The 13,986-nt window shown below is 37.4% G+C and overlaps 1 long non-coding RNA gene across 2 annotated transcripts; it reads left to right on the top strand.

Moving 5' to 3' along the window:
* Positions 1-12,537: 12,537 nt before the first annotated feature.
* Positions 12,538-13,613, top strand: LOC143413973 (uncharacterized). 2 transcript variants are annotated; one of them, XR_013094545.1, is made up of 4 exons: positions 12,538-12,718; positions 12,885-13,061; positions 13,251-13,358; positions 13,477-13,613. It is a non-coding gene; the product is annotated as an uncharacterized LOC143413973 (long non-coding RNA). The 2 variants fall into 2 exon arrangements; XR_013094544.1 differs by having other exon boundaries at positions 12,542-12,718; positions 13,251-13,613.
* The last annotated feature ends 373 nt before the right edge of the window (positions 13,614-13,986 follow it).

Here is a 13,986-nt window from a genome sequence, read left to right as displayed (position 1 = left end):
AAACGCACGAAACATATCAGCTGTTTATAACATGAAAGGGAAAACACACTGTTAATTAACACTTACGTGACCTGTTTGCTGTGAACAGTGGGATAGAATCGCCTCCTTTCTTGTGCTAGAGGACTTACAATAACCACTGAACAATCTTTCATTATAGCTCTTATTTGGTTTGCTTGTCACAGAATCATCTTGTTCACGTTACTCAGGACTAGGCTGAGCAAAATTGACTATTTGATTGTAATCCTCATTTCAACAGGGGATTGTACTTGTCAGATAATGCTAGCAAGCTTGGTAGGCAAAGTGCATCCAAAGACTATATACGGATATATCGTAAAGTCACAGATATTTGCTAATTGGTTATAATGTAAAAATAAAATCCTACAATTTCATAAATTTCCCTAAAATATTGATCATATACAGCTTGGAAATGCTGTTAATGCAATTATCTGCACAACAAGCCATATGATATGTGATATAAAACTACAAAGCTAAATGTGAATTCTCCTAAAAGCACCAGCACTACAAATGTTGGAGTTTCAGTTCAGTGACTTAATTTTAGCTCATTTTTAAATATCATTTGAAATGATTGCATGGTCCACGGTTTGTGTTGTTTTTGAGATTTTTCATATTCAATGAAATTGAGTTTACATTTTTCTGTTATAGAAGTGTTTGACGTTTTGAATCATGTGTTTTGTTAAATATATTTTAGATTCTTGTTTTGATGTGATACAATACTAGTAGTGTTGAACCTCAGCTTTTCAGTTTCAAGAGAAAGATTTTAACGCATTTATGACTCATTTTAATAAATGTACTACAGAGAACATACAACAGATGTTTGAAGCAAAAATAAGAAACTGGTGTTTTAAAGTTTTTGGTGATCTTTGTTTTATGCACAATTAACAACACAAGACAACCAAAATTAATGAAAGAGAGGGACAACAGCAAGGTTACTAGTCAGGCAATATTTATTCATCGTTTACCATGCCTCGACAATAATAAACTTAGCAAAAGAAAAACGTGGGGGAGGAGGACTAGGCAGTTGAGCTGAATCAAAGAAATGATTAAAACAAAAAGAGACCTACAGCTTCCCAAAAGTCTAAATAAACAATATGCAAAACAAAAGGTCTGCCTAGCTGTTAAAAACATACAAAACCATAAGCTAGCTCTGTTGCATCTGTATGGGGTACCCAAATCTTACCTGTCCAGCCTTCCCCCACAAACCCAAACACAAAAGTTCAGAGAGAGTCAGGCTACGTCCACACTAATGTGTTTTCGTTTGAAAACGCATCGTTTTCTCTCCATTTTGGCCTCCGAAATCACCCAGCTGGCCAGAGAGCTGTTCTTTTGTAACAATAACTGGCGAGCGATTGGGCTACTGTGCCCAGATCAGCCAACAGACACTGGCCAGTTCAAAGTTAATTGGCACATAGGTGGAGGCCTGACATCTGAAAGACAAAAGCAACAGGAAAACGGTGCAACTTATCGTGGCATGTTTCATTTGTCACACAAATTTCTACACAGGCAGTTGCTTTATACTAAGGCTGAAAGCAGCACAATTTATATTTTTAACCTTTATTACCTATTTCATCGAGTTGCTAAGCAATGCTTTCCTTATTAGAAGTCTGCTCACACTAAGTGTAGTTTCATACAAAGGGCATAGTTTTGAATCCAATTTTTGTGTAATGAGGGAGTCACTGGTGGTAATGAGGGAAAAGCAAGCTCGTCTTTTCAGTTTTACCTACTCAGACGTGTCTGATGGATGTCAGTGTGATCTGCAAACTGGCAATGATTTAAACGGGATAGATCTGCTGAAGGCCCTGGCTTTACATTCATGCCTCTCAAACCTGCCTCATCACCAACTTCAGCTAAATGCCTGTTCACAAATCCTCATAACTGATTATGAAAGAGTATTTTTACACGACGGTGAGCAACTGCTCAAATTTGATTTGTCATCGGGATGAATATGGACTAATAAAAATATCAATAATATACAGTAACGTAATTTCCTGTTATTCCTGAGTCTATTTTTCCCCTTATTCTGGACTCCTGAGCAGCAAGACCTTCTTCTTCTTTCTTTTTTTTTTTTTTTGTGCGTACATCCACTGTTGTTCATGTCGAAACAATCAGCATGGAGTGCACTAGCCTATCTGTCCATCCATCTATCATTTATTTATCCATCTGTCAAACCATTCTGAGTGAATGTGTGAGGCTGGAGAATTGTGGTGCTCACTGATATATATCAGCCCTTTCATTTCCATCAGAGTAAAGGTTAACAGCTCATCATTCTTCATCTACCTAAGGTGAAAGAGTGCTGGGACACAGAGTGATCGCTGGGTGCACTGATAGCAATAGACTGACAATACAAGTGGCCTCTACAGATTCAATATTATCTGAGGGAGAAAGAAAGCTGTTATCCTCTGACCTAAAGTAAACCATTACATACCAAAAACAAGGTTCAGGTTTTGTTGGAGGACTGTAGTGCATCAGTGGGCATTTTGTTTTTTATAAAAAGTAAATACATTTTTAAAAAGCATGTGTGTGACAGTTGGATCACGAGGCATTAAACTTCCAGTGTTTAGTGATAAGACAATCACAAATACCAGATTATTTGAGTAACTGCAAACACAAGAGTAAAAATATCTCACCACTGAAAGTGAGAACCTCACTAGTAATGCCATACAGTAAACTTAGCAGATATTTCTCTTGCTTTTTTTGACAACAGTGATATTGTTGTTCAGAGAGCTCCAGGACCTGCTCAGTGGCATTTTCATAAAGAACACAAGCAAATGCACTCGTATAGCCTGGAGGACATTCCCTTGTGAATAGAGGCACTGTCAAACCGAGAAAAAGTAAATAAAACTGACAGTTTAACTTTTTTTCTTCAGATTTGACAGTATACAGTAGTTAAAACCTTACACAGTATTAATTTTGCTTGAGGAAATTTACTAAAAAGAGTTGTAATACACATGAGTGTTCCTCAGTCACTGCCACCATGTAATTTCAGCCAGTAATGATTTCAGAAACATATCAAGCATCTTTAGGTTTTTTCTTTTTTTTTGGTTTTTTGAAAGTAATGTTATCAAAATAGATGAATGAGTGCATGACTAAATATTTGTATTATTTTTTAGTATTGTAGTATTGTGCCATTCATACAACTTTGTCAAGTTTCTAGTTTGGCCAAGTGCAGAAAATGTCTCATTCACTGTTTTTTCTAGATTATCTCTGAAAAATATTCCCACTGCAAATACTTGACTAACGGTCCAAAATCTTAAATTTAGATTTTAAAAAAACAAAAAACCAAACAAATCAAACTAACATCATGTTAGTCAAAAAAAAAGAAACCTGCTTCTGGAAGAATATGAATTATGTTAATTTATATCTGAATTCTTGTATATCTATGACATCCATGTGGGGGTAGTTTATACAGGGACGTGGGGTTAATGAGGAATATGGTAAATCAGTAGTGTTGAGCGTGGGGTAGGGACTAATAAGAATGTACATACTTTTCCTGCTCCATCTCAGACTTGATGATTAAGTAATTATTTCATGTCATTGAGATTTTTCTTTATTTTCTTAAAGCACATGTGTGTACTGCGTGTACATACATGTGTACATGCATATGTGTACATATGTGAATGTGTATATATTGATGTGTTTTTATATAAAAGGTTGAAATGAAAGGTTATCATCGATCTTCTAAATCTAGCTGTCCTTAGCATCTCGTTTTTATATACATGTATTTCATTTCTTCAGTTTTTTAAAACAAATGAACTTTAAAAAAAAGTTCATTTGTTTGCTTTTTATGTTTTTAAAGTCTTTCGTTGATATTTTTTGATAACCACCAAGCCCTTGCTAAAATCTAGTAAAGACAAAAGCCCAACAAACAGAACCATGTAAAGTGAATATAATTTAATCTTACAGTTAGTTCTGTTTTTTTGTTTTGTTTTGTGTTTTTTGTGCTCCACCTCTGGGTTCCATGTTCAGGCTGAGACCAATGTTTATCACTTCCTAATGACTGAAAGTGATAAGTGCATAGGTAAACCAATAGAAACTCTTCAAAAAACAAACAAACAAAAAACACGTAAGAGCTTGTCCTGAGTTGCTTTACATAAACTGGTCATGCTGTCATTAGCTGGTGGAGGTTAAAAGAAAAGCATAGACTCAGACTGGCGACAGGTAATGACAGTCTATTGTTAGACTCTAATGAGGGAATGGGAGCAATTAGGGTTGACTCTGACAAAGGCATAGGGTTGAGTGACGCTAAGGGTGGAAGAATGTGAGGAGTGGTAGGCTGGAGAGGGAGAGAGGCTTTTGATTGAGTGGCAAGCAGGCAGGTGGCGGAGTGGAACAGGACAGGAAATGTACGTGGCAGGCTGGGTGAGTTGTGGCTGAGCGAAAGAGCTGGAGAAGGAGGTTGGAGTAGAGGAGAGCAAGGCAGACTGGCAAACCTTTGAATAGCGTGTCAGGACAGTTAATCGAACAGATAAAATGCACAAGGATTCAAAAATTAAGCAAAAGCTTAAGAGATTATTATTATAAGCAAGGAGACAGATGATCTTGTGGTGAGTACAAGGAAAACAAGTGTGTAGGTTGATCGGGAGGCTGGGAGGAGGTGCAGGGAAACAGGGAAGACTGCAAACAAACAAAGACATCAGGCACTTTACAGCTCAATGAAATTATACAACAGTCACCAATAGTCACATTCAAGGAATATTCTATGCAAATATAAGGACTATTTAAGATGAATGAAATGTGTTTTCATGACATGATTTATTTCCGCATTGACAATGACAGCCTGCGTGGCAGAGGAATCAGAATACTTTATTAATCTGCTGTTAGCCCCCCTCTATAAAAGACTTCCCTTAAACCATATCATGATTGAAATATAGTATGAGCAATAACATGAAACAATATTTTTTCATATTATCCCTTTTATATTACAGACATAATCGCCTTGATCCATGTCTAGCATAAAAATCAAATCCTCCCGGTCGGAGAGAGGTTGGTCCTCTCATTTTGACGGTCAGAGGCATGAAGGACATTACTGAGTTTGCAAAGATAAAAGTGGACTGATGTAATCTCGGAGAGATCAGGCTTGCTATGCTTGATATGAGGGGCTGGTTAAGTCTATATTGAATGAACTGCATGCTAAACAAGCTGGGCTGGACAAAAAGAGTCACATTGATATTTCTGGTTTAGTTATTTATTATGAAATGAAACTGCTCAGGAAAAGTTTAGCCAATAATATAAACCATCATGTTATGATATAATGACTTATATACAAATTAGTTGATTATAAGACTTTTTGTCCTTCAGCCATGTTATGCAATAATTTGTATTTTTTCCTTTGACTGTTGGACACTAAAGTATTGCTTTGTTATTTAATTAAAATGCATGCCTTCTAATTCTTTGTTGCTATTCTTTTCTGAAATGTTTAAATTGTGTTTACATTCAAGTGTCACAGAAAACATTTACTGAGATTGAACATATTATATTTTAGCAATGTTTTTGTCTAAACTGGTGTCTGAGACTTACCTTTCAGTATGTAGCTACATGTCTATCTCTGATAATGGCCTCTTCCTTTTTCAGTTTCTTCCCCTCTCCACCTCCTTTCCTTCCCTTCTGACGAACCCATTTTCGTGGTTAGCTTGTCTTTGATTTTCCGTTCATTTGCAACACTCAGAAAATGGTCAGCACACCTCAGCATAGTCTGTCTGTCTGTCTGTATTTAGCCTCTAGCCTCCTTCTCCATGGAGGGTACTGCCCCTTGTGGCTGTTCAACTTGTAGCCAAGCATCTCACTGATCACTGCTGCGTATTGCAGATCAGCTTGTTAGTGTCGGTAATCGTGGCTGTAGGTATCGTCCGTAGTGCTGCATCATCTTCTGAGGGTACTTCACGTAATCTTGGTAACCGGCTACGGGGGGGTCCAGGTTTCAAGAATGTTGGAACACTGAGCTACTAGTTGTTTCGCCGTCATTGTGGATGTTGGGTATCGAGGAATCCATAGGTCCCTCATCCTATTCATGTAGCCCCTTCCGCCAGGGTTACTTGCGTAGTAGCATTCCAACAACGCCCTGTTTTCGTCTCTTGCCCACCGATGCCTTCTTGTTCCACCCTTCTCGTCAAGGCGCCCTGGTTCCTCAACACCTGACACTGACCTTGTTGATCCGGGCGACGAGCCGGCATGCCTTCATATTTATCTGTCTCGCTCATGTCTGCGGTAGGCTCGCTTAGCATAGGGGGTCTAGCCTTAGGACCCTTACTGGATACAGACGCCCCATACTGCTCCAACGGCGTGTAGTCTAATATGAGGCTTTCTACAAAATGTCAAGCGCCATCTTAAAAAACCGAGTCGAACACATCAAGCGAACAGTAACTATTCAGCCACAGTATGCCTTTTTTTTGTCCTGTTTGTCATTATTTATGACATATTATATTTGGTCCAGTTGCAGTCCTTGCTCTTTCCCACATTATTTTTTCATGAGCTGTTTCTGGAGAAAATAAACAAACACAGAAGGCACAATAAAGTGCTGCATGAGTTGCTGTGAGTCACTAGAATTTGATTTGGGTCTGCGTGGCCCTAATGACGCAGAATGACGCACCACTGTCCAATGAACGAGTTTAAAGTCAGACTATATGACATCATCTTAGCACCTCTTTCATTTTTTAAAAGGCAGCATGAACACAAAGCATGCCAGTGGTAACAACAAATTCTAACTGGTTTAGACAAGAAAAGGATTGAAATATAACAACGTAAATGGTTCTTATGACTATGGTTGATTGCACTGTATACATGTGTCATAGGCAAACAAGATGAAAATTAAAATGACATGATTACAGCAACCATCATTACATTATACTTGATGCTTGATTTCTGACACACACAGAAAAACTGGATCTAGCAGTTATTTGGAAAGTACCTCAAGCAGAGTTTAAATGAAGTACTCATTCATGTACACAACTAAAATCGCTTCCCTATGGTTGTAAAGCTGTAGCCTTCCATCAGTCATCTCCTAAATTAGAAAAAAGTGCAGTACATTTTTCATTCAGTACTCAAAGGGTTGGACATGAAATTTTGAATTATGGGCCCAAGAGGAGCTATTATCCAGTCCTGTAGCTTTAGTGCTGAAGAGCCTGTAGCAAAGTTATGGTAAAAGGCATCAAATGTACTTTATGGCTCTGTCCTACTCATGTCACAGCTTGCTCTGGCGCATGGCCCAAATGCCTCCGTCCACTGACCTTGGAGATGATGATGGCATTAAAACTGAAACATGCACACACTAACGGCTGCTCTCGGCCTCATACTCAAAGCCACAACACACACACGCACACACACTAGCTCTAGGACAGCAGCAAGGTGATACTTTGCCTGCCTTTATTTTACAGTCAGCTAAAACATGCTGCCATCTATTGCACGATTCAGCATTAAATTACAAATTCTGACAAGTTTGTCTGAGCAAGGAGAACAATATAGAAGGACAAGAAGGTAGTAATATCACATTTTATGACTTTTTTTATTCTATAGACAACTTAAAATACAATGTTTTTTTCAGACACACTACGAGTGTGACTGAACCTTTGGCTTTGAAAGTAGGATGAAATCCATACTAGGGGCACATAGTCAAGATGGTTTCAAAGGGCATCTTTGGCTTTTACTTGAGGGTGATTACAAGCAGACAAGCTTGACAAGAAAAAGTATGAGGGGGGGGGGGGGGGGGGGGGCAGCCAGAGGAAGTGAGGGCCATTAAAGACACTCAGTGTAATTCCCCAATGCAGTAAATGAAATGTAGGTCTTCAGCACTAAAGGGCTAGAGTGGAAAAGGGTGTGTGTGTGTGTGTGTGTGTGTGTGTGTGTGTGTGTGTGTGTGTGTGTGTGTGTGTGTGTGTGTGTGTGTGTGTGCGCCATACACAAAAACAAAAAAGATGCAATGACAATGTTTGAACAAGCCTTATGTTTCTCCCGTGTAGACGAAGGAAGACAAAAAGCATGCTCTTTGTACTTTCACATTTTCATCACTGCCTTAATGAAGTCCTGCTGTTACTGTTTAACTAGTTAGTGTATTTTTTCAATATTTATTATAATTAATAAACTTTAACCTCCTAAGACCCGAACTCTTTCATGGCATGCATTTTTAATTTGTCTTTGGGCTGATTGGGACCTGACGAATGTAAAAACCAAAAAATTGCGTGATTTTTTTTTTGTTGATTTTTTTTTAACCTGATGTTTGTTTGTGACAAAAATGAGATCCACATATGGGGACATTCACTTTAAATTTCGATAGAACAGTGACAGTATAACATCCTCGTAAGTGGATATCAGGCCCTTGTAGAGCAAAATGTAGTATTTTGGTCGAGACAACCCAAAATGTGAAGTCCACATATGTGGATTCCAGGTCCTAGGAGGTTAAATATAAAACTAGAACTACTTAATAAAATAGTTCACCAACACGGTTGGTCTTGTAAATAAGGCAAGGCAAGTTTATTTATATAGCACAATTCAACAACAAGGTGATTCAAAGTGCTTTACAGAGACATTAAAGAACAAAAACAAATAAAAAGCATGATTTAAAATTGATTAAAAACAGTAGATAAAATCAGAACAGTAGATAAAATCAGTAGTTAAAATGTAAGTTTTGAAATTGAAGCTTAAAAGTGTGGATTTGGTGTTTTATTCAAATGCAGCTGAGAACAGGTGAGTCTTCAACCTGGATTTAAATAAACTGAGTGTTTCAGCTGATCTGAGGCTTTCTGGGAGTTTGTTCCAGATATAAGGAGCATAAAAGCTGAATGCAGCTTCTCCGTGTCCATGTCTAAACCAAAACAAAGGATACAGCAGAAGTAGTTATAGTCTTTTTAAAAAACTTGTCATATTTCTTTTCTCTTAAACTCTATGTCAACATTACCTGCAATCCAACTCAACTGACAATAGTAAGGTTGGGTATTTGGATGTGCTTGTTAAGACCTTATAATGGAGCCTCAAGCCACTTGCATCATTCAGAGATGAGAGATCGGGTACAGAGGTCAGAGAATCCACTTTTTTCTAACATCATATGCCAAGATATATATGTTTTTCTCATTATTAATCATGCAAGCTGTTATCAGACTCCACATATATCCCACTGGAGCTTCAAAAGCTTTCCATGCTGTATTCAGTACAATTATTTTTTGAAACCTATATAGAGTTTTGGCATTTCACCCTTAAAGTCTAATCAAGTTAAAAAAAAAAAAAACTATGTCAACAGGCTAATAAACACTTCAAGTGATGACAGGTGAAATTCACATAAGGTAAATTTAATATTCACCGAACCCCCCCTGCCCTATGACAGGCCCCTCTGCAACCCTCAGCTGAATAAGTGCAATGGATGGATGGAGGGATGCATGAATGAGCAAGACAGAATAGCATTTCTCTTTTAAACTTACTAGTTCTTATAAAATTATTTTTGTTTAAGCAAGAGAAAACCAAAGCTAAGGGGGGGGGGGTAAAGTTACACAGAGTGCCTGATGGCAAGAGAGCGCGGGATGCTGAGTGCAGTTAAAGGTCAGTGAGGAGGAAGCTGCATGTAATGTTCCAGGTGGAGTCGCTAGGGGTCCTGCTTCCTGTGATAGCTGCCATATGTAACCTGCAGCTCTCTATTCCCAGCACACACCGATGTTGCCCGCTGGACACACAACCAAGAGCTTGGGAAATAGCACAATGACTCACAATCGTCCTCACAAAAAAAACAACAGAGCGCATGGGGGGAAAAAAACATCCTTTTGAAAACAACATTTTTGTGTCTGTTTTCAATTTTGTTTATCTATTTTTGTATCCTCACACGACCACCATAAACAAATACTCTCTGATTCTGCTTCTGAAAGGTATATTTAAGGAAAGCTACATGTCAGCTTCAATTGTGAACCCCTGCACTTGTCTTCACTGGTGAGGATTTATCACGCTGTGACCCCCTTTAAAGATCCTCAATGGCTTCAATTATAGCAGAAACTCTACTACCAAGCCAAAAGAATCTCCTCAGATAGTTTTGTTTGGTTCTGGGTGAATGCTTTTCCATCTGTTCAGAAAAAAAAATTGCTGCATTAAATCCATACCCTGAAATGACATATATTTAGCCTGAATTTTTCCTTTTTTTCCCATTAAAGATGTCTGCTACTGAGAAATGTCTTCTTATTGGTTTCAAAGGACAGTTTTGACAGCCTTCCAGTCTATTGTAGAATGCAACAGCGGCATCTTTCAAATGAAAAGAAAAGTGCTACTCTTTTATGTTCCAAGTAAATTGGCTTCCTCTGAAGCCAACCCACTCTCATCTATGGCACTGCTTGCCTTAAAGGTGACATAAAGGGAGAGGGATGAAAAAAATGGGTGGTATGATAAGGAAAGGTGAGAAGGAATGAAATTGCAGCAGGAAATATCAAAACTATTTCTGAAGTTAGAGGGAAGGGTTAACATCAGAGATTTGCTCAGGAACCTAATGGGTGTGCTGCATTATATCTTAACACATGACTGGGTGGATGCTTTCATCCAGAGTGCTTTACAAGTAGAACGAGTACTTACATTTTTACTGTGAGTGGCCCTTTGGAGATGGAGTCCTCAACCTTAGCAGTCTATGTTCCATCTGTCCACACTGAACTGCATCTGAATCCCTGATACAACTTTTTTTAATCTCTCTTTAGCGTCTAGGCTTTTTGATTTTTTGTACTTCATTTGTCATGTACACTCTAAAGAGACTCTTATGGAGTTGAATTCAAGAATAGCTATCTTAGCAACAGAGGTCTTGATGACTTGGCATGGATATGGTCGTGTACAAGCCTACATCAAGGGAAAAAAGGAGATAAAGCGTAAAAGTACTCACCCCGGGTAAAGAAAGGCAAGCTAACACCGTGAGCGTTTGTGACAGGTTCTAGTGTTGTGACTTTGAGTAGTTAGCAGCTCAACTTCTCATCCAGTCTTATTGATAGAATAATGTCTATAAGCTACTAAGTTACAGTGATTTTTATCCATGTGCTTGTGTAAAGGTGCAGAGTGAAGAATTTATAATTTATTTATAGTGTATAATAAATTTTTCGGTACCACTTTACAATAAGGCTCCCCTTATAGATGCTAATAAATAGTTTATAGCTATATTATTAATTAATTTGTAAATGCTTTATAAACCATTATTAATGGTTTATTATGCATTAGTTAAGGGTGAGAAAGAGGAAAAAAACTGACCGGTTTCTTGCCAAATAGTGAGCCAAATGTGTTCACCTATATATTTCATCTAGAGTTGCTATATTAAACATTTCAGACTAAGTTACTATCCTGTAAGCACAATCAGCATTTGTAAACATATTTTTTATCATATAAAATTGTACTTCAGAAATGCATTATAAATATCCACAACTATCAATCGGAGCTTTGTTGTAAAGTGTAAAGCATAAAACCATTTATTAATGAATAATAAATATTTATAAATGCCAAATGGGAGCCTTATTGTAAAGTGTAAAGCATAACACCATTTATTAATGACTACTAAACATTTATAAATGACAAAAGAGAGTTTTGTCGTAAAGTTTAAAACATGTCAACATTTATTAAGGACTAATAAACATTTATAATTGCCAAAAGTGAGTCTTAAATGTATAATGTCACCATTTATAACACTTAGACCTAAATTACAATCAGTGCTTGAAATAACATTTAACTACTGTCAAAAATGGCAATGTATTGTAAGAGTAACACATGTAACATTAAATGTGTTTTTTAAAACACCAAACAGTCACCCACTCCAAAAAAAGTTCATGCCAGACTGGTTCAAACTGGAAATATTTTTTGTATGTCCTTAAATAAGCGTCCCAGTGGTCCATCAGGGTGTCGCGCTCCAGTTCCTCCTTAAGAAAAGTCAGTTTCTCTCGCTCCTTGTTAAGAAGGGCAGTTGCAGTAGGGGCAGGATTAGAAGAAGAATCTAAAGAACAAACAATTATTAAATTACAATACTAAAATAATGTATAATCTAAACTTGGGAAACTCAAATAAAATATTGATTAAAAACGGTTACAACTTGAATTTATAAAAAGCCACTTTGTAAAAATTATGTTATATACACATGTGGTGGTTCAGACATTTCTAAAACAAGGCAAATAATTCTTATGTGTACTGCCTTACCAGGGTGTTTAATATAAATTTAATGATGCACATAAACAAAACTAAAAATATACAACTAAGTGATATCAATCGTTTGGAATAACCAATAGTAATAGAGCTATTCACATGTTATGTGATGTTAGTTAGCCACTGTAGCTAGCAGCCAAATGGCTCGGTAGCTAGCTAGCTAGCATTATACTCACCTTCATGTCTAACTGCTGACGTCGTTGGCTTAGTGCAATCTAGATCATCCAGTCTCTGCTTTTTGTATCTCTTCGAATGTGTGCTAACTGTGTAAGTCGCAGACGCACACAAATTTTTATCTTCTGCTCCATCCATGGCGCAGCAACTTGAACGAGCGCCTTCAGTGTGTCTGTTCGTGCCCCTTTGGCTTGACCTTCCAGAGCGCTCCACTGCCTGTCGCGCTCTGAGAGGAGGGGCTTTCCTTAATAAAGTTAACTGTGATTGGATGGTTGTATAAGCTCCTCTGCGTTTAAATTAAATTTGTTTTCCCTCCCTTTGGCAGCAGAACATATTTTTTTAGCATGAATCCAGCGGGTTAGATCTACATAACAAAGTCGGAGATACATTATAACAGGTGAGACAATCCTCTTTTTTGCGTGGGACTATTTTTGATTATAGGGCTTGTTTTATATAGCATGTGAAGTTCTTTAACTCTGAACCGATTTGCACTAGACTCCCATAGAGTATTTTACGGTGTTTCGAGGTGATAATAAAATAAATTACTCATTTTTTTCCACCAGAATGTCTTTGGGAATGAGATTGCGCGCCAGAATAGAAGGAAAACAAACTAAATATAAGGCACTAAGGCTCATTAAATGGCTGCAGAAGAAACACCTGCTAAAAAAGAAGCTTAGATGTCCTGTTTGTCACCATAAGATGAAAATGATTTCCGTGGTGAAGAAAGACCAATATATGTGGTATGTATAATGCATGATAATGTAGTGCATGTAGTAAATATAACAAAATATTTCGGTTATCAATGCAAGAGGGAGCATTAACCTCTTTTCATTATTATTTTCTTCATACTTAATTTTGTGATTATCTTTTCAATTAATGCTCTTGTTTAAGGGTCCATTTCTTTACTTAACTCATTGATATGTTCTCAGGTGCTGCAAAAGAGCAAGTCATAGGAGAGTTTCCAGAACAATTAGAACTGGCTCCCTCTTTGAGAAATCAAAAACATCTCTTTTCAGTTGGATGAAGTTCATTTACAGGTATATGTAGATGTAGACATTAATAGCAATGCACCTTTCATAATTGAACACCAATACGAGACTTGTGAAATAAAATTAGGGCCTCAGTAAGTAATAATTGCCTCAATTTCTATCACAGATTTTCACAAGGGCTCAGGCTCAGACAAGTAGATATGATCGATGATGAAGTGGCTGGCAGCTCCAGAACACTAAGTAGCATGGCAAGACACATTCGACATGTTTGTATACGTGCAATTAAAAGACACAGAATAAACAATGGACACCGTCTTCGTGGTGACAGAGAATTTGTGGTTATAGATGAAAGCTGTCTCCGTCATCAGCGAAAGGTTGGTAAACTCTCAGACAGGTTTGTTAGAATCAATGCAGATCTGACTGTGTCCTCTAAACATGGAAACCTTTACCATAAGTAAAAAAAATTAGTAGAAGCAACCATCTTTTTGAATGTTTCTTTGTAGATATTTAATTTTATTCTTTTTCATTTTAATTCTGTTTAATTTTATTCTTTTTGTTTTCAGTATGCACATGGACGCTTTGGAAATGCATGGAAAAGGAAGAAATGGGTATTTGGAATGATGGGAATTAAAGACAAAAGGCGAAGGCTCGTGTTAAAACTTGTTGAAAAACGATC

The sequence above is a fragment of the Maylandia zebra genome, linkage group LG2 (genome assembly GCF_041146795.1).
Source record: "Maylandia zebra isolate NMK-2024a linkage group LG2, Mzebra_GT3a, whole genome shotgun sequence".
NCBI classification, from domain to species: Eukaryota; Metazoa; Chordata; class Actinopteri; order Cichliformes; family Cichlidae; genus Maylandia; species Maylandia zebra.
Note: the sequence above shows the minus strand (reverse complement) of the source record. Positions and strands in the feature narration are given on the sequence as shown.